Consider the following 17945-nt stretch of genomic DNA (forward strand, 5'->3'; position numbering starts at 1 on the left):
GTTCTTTTTATGGCTGAGTTGTATTCCTTTGTGTTTGTGTACCACTTCTTTTTAATCCATTCATCTGCTGATGGACATTTATGTTGTTTCTATGTCTTGGCTATTGTGAATAGTGCTGCAATGGGGTGAATGTATTTTTTTCAATGAAATTTTTGATCCAGATGTATGCCCAGGAGTGGGACTGATGGATCATATGGTAGTTCTACATTTAGTTTTCTAAGGTGCCTCCATACTGTTTTCCATAGTGGTGGTACCAATTTACATTTCCACCAACAGTGTAGGAAGGTTCCCTTTACTCCACACCTTCTCCAGCATTTGTTACTAGTAGACTTATTAATGATAGCCATTCTGATGTGTGGGAGGTGGTATCTCACAGTGGTTTTGATTTGCATTTATCTAGCAGTTAGTGATGTTGAACACTTTTTCACATGCCTGTTGGCCATCCATATGTCTTCTTTGGAAATATCTATTCAAGTCCTCTGCCCATTTTTCAATCGGGTTTTTGTTTTTTTTTGCTATTGAGTTATATGAGTTGTTTGCATATTTTGGAGATCAAGCCCTTGTAGGTTGCAACTATTTTCTTACATTTTTAGGTTGTCTTTTTGTTTTTTTTTTTTTTTTGATGGTTTCCTTTGTTGTGCAAAAGCTTCTGAGTTTGATTAGGTTCCACTGGTTGCCTTATTTTATTTTATTTTTTTATATAATGATTTTTTCCATTATAGCTGGTTTACAGTGTTCTGTCAATTTGGTGACCGAGTTATACATACATGTATACATTCTTTATCTTCTTAGTAGCTGCTTTTACCTCTTGATTCCTTAGTGTATAAATAATAGGATTTAAGAGAGGTGTGAAAATTGTATAAAATATAGAAAGAATCTTATCTACAGACTATCTGCTGAAGGACCATACATAAATAAATACACAAGGGGCAAAGAAGAGAGTCACAACTGTGATGTGAGCTGAGAGAGTGGAGAAGGCCTTAGAGGAGCCACTAGCAGTGTGGTGCCTAATGGAGTAAATGATTACTGTGTAGGAGACAAGCAAGAGGAGGAAGCAGACTAGAGACAGGAGGCCACTGTCTGCAATGACCAGTAGCTGTAGCATGTAGGTGTCTTTGCACGCAAGCTTGATGACCAGGGGAAGGTCACAGAAAAAGCTGTCCACAACATTGGGGCCACAGAAGGGCAATTTCAACATGAAAGCCATTTGACTAGATGAGTGCACAAATCCAACTGCATAGGAAGATAACAATAGGCCAGTGAGCACTCGTGGGCTCATGATGGTCATGTAATGGAGAGGTTTGCATATGGCAACATATCTGTCTATTTCCATGGCTACAAGCAACATCATCTCACTCCCGCCTAGGAGGTGCATGAAGAACATCTGAGAATAACATGCCCACCAGGAGATGGTCTTCTGTTCTCGGAGGAAATCTGCAATCATCTTAGGGGTAGCAAAAGAAGCCAAGATCATATCAATAAAGGAGAGATTGATAAGCAGAAAATACATTGGCGTGTGAAGGCGTGAATCAAAAGTTACAGTAACCAAGATGAGGAGGTTTCCTAACACAATCCCTACATAGACCACAGAGAATCCCAGAAAGAATAAATCTGAAGATTCTGAGATTTGGAAAGTCCCAACAACATGAATTCAGATACCTCTGAATGGTTTGTCTTTTCCATGTTGTCAACTTACCATTATGTTAACTTAATTCCATAATAATCAAAATGAGTGAGAATAAGGAGGAAGAAAACTGTTTTTACAGAAAGGCTTGTTTGTGTTCATGTCCACTTTTGCTATCCATACAGGATATTGAACTTACAAGCACCCTCTACTTTTGGGAAATTTTGTTGGTCAATGATTTCCTGAATGGCCCAGGGAATTATACAAAATAGTAGAATTCAGAAAATACATTCTGAAAGACAAAAATAAAAATAGTACATGAAACCACAATTGTATAAGTTGTGAACTTGGAATCAGAAGACTTCAATACAACAACTAGCTGAACTACTCACTGGGCATCACAGGATGAGTAACTTTCCTTTTTCTTTCTTTTTGTTTTCTTAGGACCACAGCTGTGGAATATGGAAGTTCCCAGATTAGGAGTCAAACTGGAGCTGTAGTCACCCACCTACACCACAGCCATGCTGGATCCGAACCACATTTGCAACCTACACCACAGCTCAGGGCAATGCCAGATCTTTAAACCACTGAGCAAGGCCAGAGATCGAACCTGCAATCTCATGGATACTAGTCGGGTTCATTACCACAAAGCCACAATGGCAACTCCTTAAGTAACTTTCCTTTTGATGGTTAAATTTCCTCCTCATTAAAATTAAAAAAAAAAAATTGGACTACATGATATTGGATGCCTCTTTGTGTGATAAAGACCTCCATGAATAAAATAATCACAGTGGGCTTTATATTCACAGAATAATATATTGAGTTTTTTAACCTGGAAATTATAATTGTAGAAAATACATCCTGGATTCTCAAGCATCATATTTTGAAATAGACTCTTAAAAATATGAATTAAAACATAAATCAAGTCTCAAATGTAAGCTTTTAGGTTCTAAGAAATGTACCTTTATTCTTCTACCTCCAGTCCCTCACAGCTCACTAGTTAACTAGTTTATATTGGTAAAAGAAAACATGGAAACAACCCAAATATCCACCAACAGATGATTGTATTGGGAAGATGTGGTATATATACACATGGAGTACTACTCAGCCATAAAAAGAACAAAATAATGCCATTTGCAGCAACATGGATGCAACTAGATGCCCTCATACTGAGTGAAGTAAGTCAGAAAGAGAGACAAATACCATATGTTATCACTTATATCTGGAATTTAATATATGGCACAAACAAAGCTTTCTACAGAAAAGAAAATCATGGACTTGGAGTAAAGACTTGTGGTTGCCAAGGGGGAGGGAGTGGGATGGCTTGGGAGCTTGGGGTTAATAGATGCAGACTATTTCCTTTGGATTGGATGAGCAATGAGATCCTGCTGTGTAGCACTGGGAACTATGCCTAGTCACTTATGATGGAGCATGATAATGTGAGAAAAAAGAATGTATACATATATGTGTAACTGGGTCACCCTGCTATACAGTAGGAAAAAAAATAATGTATTCGGGAAATAAAAATAAATAAATGAAATTAAATTAAAAAAAGAAATATAATTCTCTCAGTATAATCATCTAATGTATGAGGTAACTTTGTCACCAGCCTTTACTTATTGTAAAACTGATTTTACCGGCTTTGCCTTTTTAAAAATAACTTTCATCATTAATAGCTTCTAAATTATCTAAATTTTTACAAATTCCTGCTGTGGCACAGTGGGTAAAAAGTCTGACTATAGCTGCTTGGTTTGGTGCGGAGGTGCAGGTTTCATCCCCAGTCCAGTGCAGTGGGTTAAAAGGTTCATAGTTGCCATAGCTGCAGTGTAGCTCTCAGCTGTGGCTTGCATTCAATCCCTGGCCTGGGTACTTCCATATGCCACAGGTGCGGCCATAAAAAACTAAAAATAAACAAATAAATTTTATAAAGCTTCTTCAGTAAATAAAGTATATTCTTCTTTTTTTTCCCCATTATTACCTACCAGAGAGAAAGTACTTTCATGTGAAGGTACCTTATGTGAATCCCAGAAATAGCCTTGCATCTCCTTTTCCTGTATCCCATCAATTACTCTCTCAAACATTCAAAAGAGAAAGAAGCATCATAATGCTGTATATTCCATTTCTTTAAGACAACTCCACAAGCACATTTTCCAGTTGTATTTTCCCCTATATAAATACATCTTTTGGCCAGTTTCCTACTCTAAGAAACATGGATTGATGTAAAGTACTAAGTCACATCAAGTATGTAAAGGTATTCATTTCCATGTCTGGAAAGTTTATAGATCCTTTTAAATTTTATATCCAATATTTTATGAATCTAGATTAATGCTTTTTTTAAAGTCTAATTTTTGAAACTGCATTTAAAGAGAGCAGGACAGTTTTCAAATATACACAAAGTAATTTATATACATTCTAGCATGTGAAATAGTGCATGACACTCAAATATCTGTTGAATAAATGAATGAATAATATATAATACATACTCAGGATCTAGATTAAAGTTAGTTTTAAAGCAAAATCAACAGAAACTAAGAACTTAAATCATATTTATTTTAAATTTTAAATTGACTATTGAAGCATTTTGAAACAGAAATACAATCACCATTTTAAAACAAAATGTTAGAAATATGTAGTTTTCCTTTACTTAAAAAAAAATAAAGTACCTTATACTAATGGAGAAAAAAGCCATGTCACACATAGCAATATAACTAACTGTAAACAATTTGTTTCTTAGGTATCTTTCAAGAAAAATAACACACATATTTGTATGGTGTTTTTGTATATATGTGTGTGTGTGTGTGTGTGTGTGTGTGTGTGTGTGTGTGTGTTGTGGGTATTACTGTCTGTTTATATGTTGTCTTTTACTAAGACAACAGTGTTCAAACTATATACATAGTTATTTTCCTTGGGTTTTTCACTGAAAAGATTAAAAATATGTTCACATGAACACATAAAAATTTTTAAATTTTTATGGCTGTATAAATTCCATTTTGTAGATGATGCATAATGTAATCACCCCACAAATACAGTCTGATTTTAGGAATCTAACATTGCTTGTAAGAATTCTGCTTTCATCAAATCACTGGTTTCTTTCAAAAACTTGCAATTGCTTAACTGTCATATTAATCCACAAATTCCCTTAGGCCTTGAGAGTAAGTCCTCCCCTACCCTAAAAAAATAAAATACTCTTTTCTAGTATTGCAAACATTCAGTCTATTTCAGTAGCAACTACCTCATGATTTTCTACACTTTTATAGTGTTGAAAATCCTTGCTTATTTTCATCTTTTTAGCTACACAAATTCTTCTATCAGGGCACGTCAAGGCCTTTCTCCTACATAATAAAACCTTCTCTAGATATGAAGCCCATAACCATTTCCATTGTATTTTTGGTCTGTTTCATGTGTTCTACAACTTAAATATTTTCTAAGAATATCACATGTATTAGGAATTGATCTTCTGAAACAGAAAGAATACTAGAACAAGAGGCAGACAGATTTGTTCTAATGCTAGCTTTGTTTAATTCCTAGGATCTGATTTCTAGTGTTGTTTCTTTCCCCAAATCATTTTTAAGGTCCTTGAAAATAGACAAATTACTCTTATATTTCTCAGGAACACACTTTCATATGAAGGTCATCAATAAGAGTTGTTGATGGAGTGAATGAGTGAAAACATACATTTAAAAATAAACAACTTTTTAAAAATTATGTTAATTTTTTGAGCAACACAATTAATGATACATAATTAATGGTTTTTACATGCCAAGGACTTTTTCTACTTTTTTTTTCTGTTTTTATAGTGTCAATTTGCACTAATCGCGTTAATTTATGATTTTATTTTAAAGGATATTTTTGTATATAGGTTTTTAACCCTAAACCTTACACACACACTCACTCACACAGACTCTCTAAGGGTATGGAGGAGATAAGAGGAGACAGAAAAAGAGAAAAAGATGATGTTTTCCAAAGGATCACTTTTATTGTCAGCCTGGCATCCTCCTTTCCTGCAGAAACAAAGTTCCCTAACTTCTCTTTGTCAGGTGAAAAACTTTCAGATTATTCTAAAATTGCTGGGGATAGATTATACGAAACTTTGAAAGCAACACTGTAATTCAATGTGTAGACTCACATGCACTACGTATAACAGCATTAGAAGTTGAAATTTACTCATAGGAGATTATAGTTATCAAAATATGATGAGAAAAAGATAAATTGTGATTGATCATCTCGTGCTTTATCTACAGAGAACAAAATGTTAAAATATTGGAGAATATATTAACAATTTATTCCATTAAATTTATATTTTAAATGATTTGTAACATTAATATAGAAAAATAATAAATAAAAGCAAATATAGCTTAGGTTAGATTTACCAAAAGTCATGCAAATCATGCCCTTGTCCACATGATTGTAGTCAATTTAGCTGACCTATGTTTTTATTTTAAAAAGTAAAACAAACTGAATAGGATAAATTGATGTGTTAGATATGGTAGGTTTATAAGCACAGGAAAATGACAAATTTCTTTGAAAACAATAGTAAAGATTCCATTCAGCCAGGAAACTATTGAGCAGATGGAAAATAAAAGCACTTGAATTGTATTGAAGAGTACTCAATTATACAATTTTCCCCATCTTGTCACAGGTGTAATGAGAACATGCTATGTTTGTATGACTACCAGAATAACAATGCTTTCTAGAATTCTATAATTTTACCACATTATTCAGCTTCTAAATGATGTTTCACATCTGATTTCACCTATGGACAAGGTGAATGAAAGCCAGTATCCAGGTATGTTTCTATATCCTTTTAATCTACATTAAAACTGCCTCAGAGTTCCCGTCGTGGCGCAGTGGTTAACAATCCGACTAGGAACCATGATGTGGCGGGTTCGGTCCCTGCCCTTGCTCAGTGGGTTAACGATCCGGCGTTGCCGTGAGCTGTGGTGTAGGTTGCAGACGCGGCTCGGATCCGCGTTGCTGTGGCTCTGGCGTAGGCCGGTGGCTACAGCTCCGATTCAACCCCTAGCCTGGGAACCTCCATATGCCGTGGGAGCGGCCCAAGAAATAGCAACAACAACAACAACAACAAAAAATAAGACAAAAAAAACAAAACAAAAAACAAAACAAAACAAAACAAAAAAACTGCCTCCATGACTTACCAGCTCCTCAGAGTGTTTCAGGACATGACTTGACTCAGGGCACATTGAACCTGGAGAGCTTCCCATCCCCCCAAATAATGGCATTATCCCCCAAATAACGACAAATATGAATATTTTCTCTGGAAGAAAAGGGGTCCTAAATATTAAGAAGGTAGTAATAAAGAAAGGATCTATTTTGAGACTGAACAATACCCAACTGGTGATCAAATACCAGTGGGAATTATTAAAGATGCTATGTTGTTTTCCCTGAATTACAACAGAGGAAATTTTTTCTGGCATTGCATAATTATAGAAATTGACACGTTTACTTATGAACAACAGTTAAGAGAAGCAATATAAAACCACTATCAGGTCTTCAGTAGTCTAATGTGAAAACTTACTTGAAGAGTATTAAAAAGCATGAAATACAAAAACATTTACTGTAAACTAACCTTAGGCCTGGTATTATTTTAAATGCAACTAGGCCTATCAAAACAGAAGACATGAAGGTATGAAATTAGGTTACTACATTTTCCTTTATTTCCTTGTTCCCACCTCCAGTTCTAAGATACTATTCCTATAGAGTATTCCCTTTGCTTGCTTTCATATGCAATCAAAAATATATTTTTCAATATATTAGTGGACTAGAGCCGAATAGATAGCTATTCTATTGAATACTCGTTTTTAGATCACTGGTGCTTCACGAAGGAGTCCAGTATAATCCATTTGCTGATTCTGCACATGACCTTGTCTTCAGAGAAATGTGACTAAAATCATCTCCAGATTCTTTTTTCCCATAGGCACGGAGTTCAGTTCAGAGTAGTGGCTTCAGCGGGTGTATGTGAGAGAAGTATGCCCATCTTTTCTTTGTTTGGATGTTCCCAAGTTCTCTTATTTCATGATTCCAAGTAGGAATTCTGTCAATTCCTACATCATCTAAGACCTTGCATTCCAGTCTCCTGGCTCAGAACCAGGTGTAGTTGATTTATTTTTTAGGAGTATTCTATGTGAACTTTTTAATCTTCCTCAAAGTTCCCATAAAATTTTCCATGATTTAGTATGCAAGATGAGAATAGTTTTATTTTGCAGTTATCTAGGGCCAATTTACTTGACCACATGGCAAGACCACTGGGTTTGAGAGCCTATGAACATCTGAAGATATCACTGAGGCTGTGAGCTGAATTCCACCGGCAAGGCTAAATATAGGACACTTGATAGCATCTGTCATATGGATGGATTTCCCCTTTATCTTCTTCAACAGAGTTTTACTGTCTTTAGGAGTTATTATGGCTGATTTGCAAGCAACATGGCCCTCATTCTACAAACCCCATCAGAAATCCAAATATCCTCTTTTAATTTGACCAGGAATCAATCAAATGCTTTAGACCTGGCTGTTCAAGTTAGCAGCCACTAGACATAAATGATTACTTTAGCTAACCTCTCTTTCTTTTCTTTTTTTCTTCCTCTTTTTTTCTCTTTCTCATTTTCATGGTTTCTGTAGAGCATATAATATGCAACTTTATATTGTCTCATTCTAGTACCTTCAAATATTATACCATTTCATATAAAACAAAAAAAATTTATCTTCTTTCTCTCGTCTGTACTATTGTCGTGTCAAACTTCTATTCGTACACACAATGAATATAACAAAATGCCATTACAGCTTCATTTAACATTTCTATTTATAAGCATATGATTGCCAAGAATTCTTTAATTTTTTTTGTGTGCTTAAAAATTATCTCAGAGAGTTGCAGTTGTGCCTCAGTGGTTAACAAACCCGACTAGTACGTATGAGGATGTGGGTTTGATTGCTGGCCCTGCTCAGTGGGTTAAGGATTTGGCATTGCCCTGAGCTGTGGTGTAGGTCACAGATGTGGCTCAGATCTGATTTTCTGTGGCTGTGGTATAGACCAGGATCTACTGCTCCAACTGGACCCCTGCTCTGGGAACTTCCATATACTGTGGGTGAAGTCCCTCACCAAAAAAAAAAAAAAAAAAAAAATTTCTTCTTTAAGTTTGAAAAATAGCTTGGAAATAGGTTGAGAGAATTTTTTTCTTTTATTACTTTATTTTTATTTATCTATTTATTTATTTATTTATTTATTTTGTCTTTTTGCCTTTTCTAGGGTCGCTCCCGTGGCATATGGAGGTTCCCAGGCTAGGGGTCTAATTGGAGCTGTAGCCACTGGCCTATGCCAGAGCAACACAGGATCTGAGCCGCATCTGCAAACCTCACCACAGCTCACAGCAACGCCGGGTCCTTAACCCACTGAGCAAGGCCAGGGATCAAACCCCCAACCTCATGATTCCTACCTAGTGGATTCGTTAACCACTGCACCACAATGGGAACTCCTCTTTTATTATTTCAAAGATGGCTTACATATTTTATGAAATAATTCTGAGTTCCTTATTTTTTTGCCCTTCAATATATAAAGTATATTTTTCCTCTTGCGTATTTTAAGATTTTTTAATTACTCGTTTTCAGCACTTATTATATGTTTTGATGTGATTTTTCCCATTATAATTTTAAAAATCCCATTTATCTAAATAATTTCTCAATATATTTCTCTTGGTTACAGGCTATATTTTACTTCTTTGAATTTTTATTAATTATTGGTTGGATGTTGTATATCAGTAGTTCTCAATAAAAGGATATTTGGCAATATCTGGAGACTTTACTGGATGTCACATCTAGGTGCCGCTATTGGCATCTAATGGCTAGAAGCCAAAAATGCTGCTGAACAACTTAAAATGAACAAGTCTTCTACTGCTGAGACCAGCTCAGCAGGTTGGGGCTGAAGAATGGGTGCCATGAAACTTAAGGAAAAAAGTTAACATAAAACAAGACACATTTATCTTAAGGAAAGGTGGGAACCAGGGGACTCAAGGTCTCAGGGAGCAAGAGCTCCACTTCAAGAAAACACAGTGCTTTTATTGTGCTCTTGATGATTATGTCAAGTGAGGAGGGGGTTGTAAGTGCAGGATATAGGTTTTTTTAAGTTATTTTAAAAGTCACACAGCTGGTTGCTGATTAAGCTTTTATTCTGACCTTTAGGCACTTAACAATCATTAGCATTGAGGAAGCTTGGCCTCAGCTATCTATGCTTAGCATTCTAGAGAATCACCATTGTGCTTCTGCAGATGGCTGCCTATCTGCAGCAACCCAGCTCGCCTAGGTTTGCACCTCTGTTCTCCTTGCTAACACATATCTTGCTAACGACCCCTCATAAACCCCTTCGAGCCATGAGGCTCATCTTCCTCTTATTCTTTAGAGGACATACTATGCTCGTGCAAATGGCGTGCCATACTGCACAGGTCCAGCATGCCTAGACCAATGCATTATGTCCTCATTCAGCTGACCCAATGAATAACTTATGCCTTTAGGTCTTTGTTCTTAAACCTAAGTCATTTACCAGTACTGTGACTGTTTTTCAAGCAGGAAGATGTGGTAAAGTAAAGCAGGACAAGATGGAGTTTTCAGCAAAGAGGCTAAGAAAATATTGTAGAAACATGTTTCGAGACATTCTACAAAAAATAATTATCCAGCTCAAAATGTCAATAGTGCAAGGATTGAGAAACTCTACCTACCACACACTATGAAAATTATATTTTTGTGTTCTTTATACATTAAAAAATTAAGAATATTGTTGAATATATGAATTTGGGATATCTTCTTTGGTATATGTCTTAAATTTTCACTTTCTCAATGTTTTCTTTCATTAAACAATTTAAAAAATTTTGGTAAAATCTATTTCAAGAAATTAAGAATATAAGGGTAATTTATCATTGTCATTGCATTCTAATGTTACTGTTTTACCTTCTACAGTTAGGTGTACGTTGTTCCATCTTATATCATGTTTTGTGTATCATACAATGTAGGGAGTATGGAACATTTATTTTTTCTATGACTATCTGATTGCTTTAGGACAATTTATTTATAGGGCCATCTTTCCCTTCACTGAATAACAGTAGCATTTTGTCATATACTGGGTGGTATGTGAGTCAAAATCTAGACTGCACATGCTATTTCACTGATTTTGATGACAGACTGAAATTAAAAGGGAATAATCACAGTGCAGCATGCAAAATGGAGACAGGAGGCCACTGAGGCTCTGTTCTCAGACACATTTCTGCACCACGGAGAATGTGAACTTTCTGAAACCTACACCAAACCCAAAGACAGCGGGTGTTTTAAAACAACATCTGCTAGCTTCAACCTTGGGTCTCAAGGTTATTGCCACTGTAACTATGCAACTATTTTGGACTCTAATCAATCCTTGCTTCACAAGCACCTTTACTTCTTGCTAGATCCAATTATAATTCTTGATAAACAATTCATGTAAATATACTTGTTGTTTTTGCCTTTTTATAAGCCTTCACCATTCAGGAGTTCAGTAGAACACAATTTGAGCACTTCTTGAATCGCTGTCTCTCAGGCTGCAGTTCTAACAAGTTCCAAATAAACATCTTTTAATTTCAATCAGGTCTCAATTTCTGAAATTTTGCTTAGTGATCTATGTGTTTCCTTACACCAAAACCAAGCTCTCTCAGTTACCGCAGTTTGGAAAAAGTATTGAAATCAAGCAGTGTAAATTTTCCAGTTTTGTCTGTCAGTATTGTCTATAGCCTTATGGGGGTTCTCTTTTATGTGACTTGTTTTTTTCTTGCTGCCCTTTGAATTTTCTCTTTAATTCTTGCCATTTTAATTATGCTATGTCTTGCTGTGGGTCTCTTTGGGTTCATCCTGTGTCTTCTACCTAGACATCTGTTTCCTTCTTTAGTCTTGGGAAGTTTTCAACCATAATTAAATCACATTCATTTTTAACCCTTTTCTCTCTCTTCTCCTTCTAGGTCCCCTTATAATACAAATGTTAGTATGTTTGATATTATCTCACAGGTTCCTTAAACTATTCTCATTATTTTTTCGCTTGTTATTGTCCCGTTTGGGTGATTCCAATTATTCTATCTTCTTATGCATCCTTCTGTATTACCCAGTCTGTTGTTAATTCCTTTTAGCATATTTTTCATTTCAGTTCCTCCATTCTTCAACTTTAAATGAGTCTTTTTTATATATTTTCTTGAACCTATTCAAAATTCTTATTTTGTTCATCTTTTACTTCTCCATATTTAGTTAACATTCTTGTTTCTAATGGTTTGAACTCTTTATCTGATAAATTCTTTTTCTGTTTTATTCATTGCTTTTTCAGTTTTTTTTTCTTTTTCCTCATTTGAAATAAATTCCTCTGCCTTCTCATTTTGTTTACCTTTATCAGTTTCTATGAGATTAGGTGGAATACTATTGTTCTGGTCTTGAAAGGGGGTCCTTCTTTGGAAGTGTCCTTATGCAGTCTGTGTTTGTCCAGTTGGGGGAAAGTTGGGTCTGAAGTGAGTGTGGGCCACAATTTCTCTAAGGATATGCTAGCAGCTATCACCTTGGTGGGAGGTGAGGCTGAAGGGAGAGGTCTTGAGCCAGAGCTAGGTGTGAACCAGAGCATCTTCTATCTTCAGGGGTCATCACCATCTTATAGGGGGCAAGATGAGGTACTAAGGTGCTGAAGCAGAAGCCCTGACAGTTGGGTACAGCTGGTTCTGTTCCAAGTGTATACTCACCTCTCCCCTTCTCAGAAGTGGTACCATCACCCCAGAGCTGAGCAGTGCTGGAGCAAGATGGGCCAGGGTGGGTGCTCAGCTTGGACTGTCCAGGCTGTCAGTCAGAGCTCAAGATGGCTCTTGATCTACTGCTTCTGTGAGTGTCAGCAATGGCTACCCTTGCCAGGTTCAGATGCAGTGCTGGGTTCAAGTGAGCTCCATCCCCTGCCAATTATACACTCCCTAAGGCAATAACGGTTTTCACCCTACTGGGGAGCTGTGCTGGGGCTATAGGGGCTAGAGTGGGTGACTGGCACAGTCAGGGGTACATGCTGGGGTGGTGGCTGGAAACCAGTCAGGGCCCCAGGCAGTTTCAATCTGCTTTGTCCACCTTGTTCTGGAAGTGAACAGCCATGTATATGCCCTTCACAAATGGAATTTGGGTTTCATACAGCCCTCTTATTATAAGTCTCACTGATTTTCAAACTAGTTAAGGGGACTTGTCTTCCCAGTGTTGGATTCCAGGCCTGGCTGTCCAATATGTGGTCTGAACTGCTCACTCCCCATGAAGGATCTCCAAGCCCATGATAACCCTTTCCTCTGCTATGATCCCTCCTAAGGTGTAGATCCCATGTAATCATTTCTATTCTTCTCCTACTCAATTCTGCATGGATCTTTCCTATAGTCTTGGTTGTGGAAGAGTCTTTCTGCCAGTTTCCACTTTGCTTTCAGGGAGAACTACTCCACATGTAGATATATTTTTGATATATTTGTGGAAGGAGGTGAGCTCAGCATCTTTCTACTCCACCATCTTGGTCTCCTCCCTCTAAATTATCTCATTTTTAAAGATTTGGAAAATTTTCATTAGTCAAGCAAATGTTCCTTGTGTTTTTAAAGGGAGTATGTTAAGCTATGATTTGAATTTCTTTGATACACAGTATCTAATGTTTTCCTTCTCTTGCCAGCAGTGTAATTTATGTTTCAAGATTTTTCTTGTCTCAGTGAAAGCCAAACATCAAATAATACCACTTAAATGTGGAATCTAAAAAAAAAAAAAAAGGATACAAATGAACTTATTTGCAGAATAGAAATGGACTCACAGACCTCAAAAACAAACTTAGAGTTACCAAAGGGGCAGGGGGGAAGGGGGAGGGATGGACTGGGGGTTTGGGATTGTGGTATATGGAATGACTGGTTAGTGGGAACCTGATATATAGCACAGGGGACTCTGCTCAATATTTGGGGATAATCTATATGGAAAAAGAATCTGAAAAGGAATGGATGTGTGTATATATAGTGAATACTGTGTTGTACAGCATAAATGACCATAACATTGTAAATCAACTATACTTCAATAAAACTTAAATAAAAAAGAAAAAGAAAAAGAATTTTGCTTGTCTCAACTACACTATCCACTTGTAAGATCTGGGCAAAAAGAGATAACTAGATACTTCACAAAAGGGAATATTCGAATAGATAAAATCATATGAAAAGATGTTCCAGGTTACTAGTTATCAGGGAAATATACATTATAACCACAATTAATATTGCTACATACTTAAGAAAATAAAAAGTCCTGAAAATATCAAAGTCTGTGAAAGATATGGAACAACTAGACAAACAGCTCTGGTGAGAGGATAAACTGGTGAAACCACCTTTGAATCTCTAGCCATTTCTCTTTTTTTTTTTTTTTGCTTTATTGATTTTCTGTCTAGAGGATCTGTCCATTGATGTCAGTGGGGTGTTAAAGTCTCCTACTATGATTGTATTCCCATAAATTTCTCCTTTTATTTCTATTAGTATTTGTTGTAGGTATCTGGGTACTCCTATATTTGGGGCATATATATTGACGACAGTAATATCCTCTTCTTGTATGGATCCTTTAACCATTAAATAGCGTCCTTTGTCTTTCTTTATGGCCTTTGTTTTAAAGCCTATTTTGTCTGATATGAGTATTGCAACTCCTGCTTTCCTGTCTGGTCCATTGGCATGAAATATCTTTTCCCATCCCATCACTTTCAATCTATAAGTGCTCTTTGCCCTAAGGTGAGTCTCTTATGGGCAGCAGATTGAAGGTTTCTGCTTTTTTAATCCAATTTGCCACTCTGTCTTTTGATTAGCACATTCAGTCCATTAACATTTAAGGTGATTATTGATAGCTATGTATTTATTCTCATTTGAAACCTTGTTTTCCAGTTGATTCTGTTTCTCTTTTCTTCCTTTCTTTTTTTGGTTAGATGATTTCCATTTATTTTATGTTTGAATACTTTTCAGTTTTTGTGAATGTAATGTTCAGTTTTGATTTGTGGTTGCCCTGTTTTTTAAGTATATTAACCCCTTCCTATATCTGCTTGCTTTAGCCTGATAATCATATAGGCTCAAACACATCCTTAAAAAAAATGAAAAAGAATCTAATTTTTCTTACTTCCATTGCCCACACTGTATGAATTTGATGTCTTTTTTTTTTCTTTTTCTTTTAATGTCTTCATGTTTAGATCAGTATGCTGGTTTATTTAAGTGATTGCTTTCCAATTGTGTTTTCCTCCATCCTAGATTTCCTTTTTTTTTTTTTTAATTTATAGAGGCCCTTTCAGCATTTCTTTTAGAATGGGCTTTGTATTGCTGTACTCTTTTAGCTTTTGTTTGTTGGAGAAGTTCTTTATTTCCCCTTCTATTTTAAATGATATTCTTGCTGGATAGAGTATTCTAGCTTGCAAATTTTTTTCCTTTCATCACTTTAAATATATCTTGCCACTCCATTCTGGCCTGCAGTGTTTCTGTAGAGAAATCAGCTGATAGGCTTACGGGGGTTCCCTTATCATTAATGCTTTGCTTTACTCTTGCTGCCTTTAGAATCCTCACTTTAACTTTTGCCATTTTTATTACAATATGTCTTGGGGTGGTCCTATTTGGGTTCAACTTGTTTGGGGCCCCCTGTGCTTCCTGTATCTTGACATCAGTATCCTTTAGATTTGGAAAGTTTTCAGCCATAATTTCCTCAAATATATTTCAATCCCCTTTTCTTTTTCTTCTCCTTCTGAAATTCCTCTTATGTGTGGATTGGCTCGCTTTATATTATCCCATAGGTCTCTTATACGGCTTTCATGTTTTTTTTTTTTTTCATTTGGTTTTCTGTCTGCTGTCATGTTTCGGTGATTTCCATTATTCTATCTTCTCCATCACTAATTCATTCCTCTGCATCATTCATTCTAACTTTTATTGCCTTTAGTTCAGTTTGTATCTCTGTGAATGAATTTTCTAGATTGTCTTGGCTCCTTATATTTTCTAGTTCCTTTCTAAAGGAATCTGCATACCATTCATATCCTCTTTTAATTCCTTCAGTATTTTCACTGTCTCACTTTTGAACTCAAAGTCTGTCAGACTGCAGAGGTCTCTTTCATTGTTGACTGCTTTAGGTGAGCTCTCCTGTTGTTTTAACTGGGAATGGTTTCTGAGCTTCTTCATCTTTCTTGTGTGTGTGTGTGTGTGTGTGTGTGTGTGTGTGTGTGTGTGTGTTTTCCCTGTGAATTTGGGGAAGCCAAACTGTAGTCTTGTAAGTCTATTCTATGCAAGAATACCCCTTTGTATTTTTGGGGGGGGGTTACTTTTTTTTTTTTGGTGTGGGAGTTTGCATCTTTGCTGTCTCTTTCTTTGGTGTGAGCAGTCTGTTATCCCCAGGATGCCCTGGATGTTTTCAGGGAGAAGGGGGCAATGGGTAGGGCCAGCACTCAGTGCCTGATCTTTGGGCTCTCAACAGAAGCAGAGACCTGCAGGAAGGTGGCACAGGTTACTCCTATTTGCAGGGCCCTGGGCAGTGGTAATGAGCTCTAGAAGGATCTGCAAGGTGACCAGAGAATTTGGCTGAAGCTGCAGCAGCGTGTGTGAGTTCCCAGGGGGGTGAGAGTAATAAAGGCTTGTGTTTGATTGTAATGCCCTCCTCTGAGGTGACTGGAACCACAGGTGGTGGCTGTTCAGGGACCCCTAGTGGGAGTGGGCCATGATCATCTCTAGCTTCTGTGATAACTGTGGTGGTTTGCCTCTGCCATCTTTAGGCCATGTATAAGGTGATCCATCTTATGTCGCCCACATAGGAGGTGCTGCACAGGCTGTTCCTAGTTGTAGGATCCTGGGAAGTGAAAGAGGTCTGGCATATGGGTACTGCCCTGAACATTCAGCAGTGGCCACAGCAGGGTTGGTATGTTCACAAGGGTTCACAAGCAGCAATAGGCGATTCGGTCACAATGCCTTCCTCTATGATACCCTTGAGGTGAATAAGACTGTAAGGGGTGCCAGTTCACCAACCCCTAATGGTGTCTGGCCACTGCTACCTCTGGAGTCAGAGATAACTGCAGCAGTTTGCCCTCACCACCTGTAAATCATGCAAGAAGTGCCTGGTCCTGCTTAGCCCCCACAGGATGTGCTGAATAAGGTGCTCTTAGTTGCAGGTTCCTAAGAAGGGACAGTGATCAAGCATCTAGGTCCCTCCCAGAATGTTTGGCAGTGGTAGCTGCAGTGCATGTGTGTTCCTGGGGGAGTGAGAGCAACATCAGGTGGTGTTCCATTGTAGTGTCCTTCTCTGTGATGCCTTCTGAAGTGGTTGGAGTGGCAAGTGATTTTTGTTCAGACATCCCTAGCTGTGGTAGGCCATGCTCACTTTGGGGGTCAGGGATAATTGCAGTGGTTTGCTACTACCACCTGCAGGTCTGGTCCACCATGGCCTAGTAAGTGGCTTCCCACTGCTGGAGACACCAGGTCTATGGTAGGCTAGCAAGTGATTTCTGGTCGTGATAAGCTGCACCTGAGAGGCACAATCTAGGGTGGGCAGCGTGGCTCCCTGCAGGGTGAGGGAACCTGGAGTGATGCAGATCAGTGCATGGCTTCCTGCGAGTCAGTGCATGGCTTCCTGTGGGTCAGGGCTGGGCTGGAGTGCTGCAAAGCAGTGCATGGCTTCCTGCAGGGCAGGACAAGGTGGCCAAGATTGATGTGGAGTGGCGCAGAGCTTTCCCTAGGTCAGGTCGGGGCCAGGAGTGCTACCACATGTTGAGCGGCCTCTCTCTGGTCCGGACTCAGGACTCGGCCTGCAGGGTGGCTTCTCCACTTCCCACAGGGCAGGGTGCTGTGCTGGGGAAGCTCCACCCTCTGCAGTCCTGCAGGGGCAAGCACTTGCATGCTGGGGCACAAGGAGTTTTCTATGGTGGTAGCCAGCCCCTTCTCCTCTCCCCTCCCCAACAATGGCTCTTTATCTCTCCCGTGTTCCCTCTGCCATGGCTTTCTACTCCCCAGCCCTTAGTGTACTGCTTCCCCTGCCAACAGTACACTGCTCCCTTGACTCTTAGGCTGTCTCCACACCGCCAACCCCAGCCCACTCCCAGGGACTGACCTCCAGAGTCTAAGTCTCAGCACCCAGCCCCCACCCAAGCTTCTCAGGCTGTGGTGTCTGTGCCAGTGGTTCAGATGATCTGTGCTTCTCTCGCTCTGCTTTTTGGTTCTCAGATCTGCTGCTGCACTTCCCTCGGCATCTTGGAGATCCCTCTGACTCCGCTGATCTTTCCATCAGTTAGGTGGCTTCCCAGGGTGTGGGCTGCCTTTCTCCTTCA

At 38.2% G+C, this 17945-nt stretch overlaps 1 pseudogene; it reads right to left on the reverse strand.

The window, feature by feature from the left end:
* Positions 1-757: 757 nt before the first annotated feature.
* On the reverse strand, positions 758-1686 carry LOC125136693 (olfactory receptor 4K13-like; annotated as a pseudogene).
* Between the last annotated feature and the right edge of the window lie 16259 nt (positions 1687-17945).

This window comes from Phacochoerus africanus, chromosome 9 (genome assembly GCF_016906955.1).
Source record: "Phacochoerus africanus isolate WHEZ1 chromosome 9, ROS_Pafr_v1, whole genome shotgun sequence".
Classification (NCBI taxonomy): Eukaryota; Metazoa; Chordata; class Mammalia; order Artiodactyla; family Suidae; genus Phacochoerus; species Phacochoerus africanus.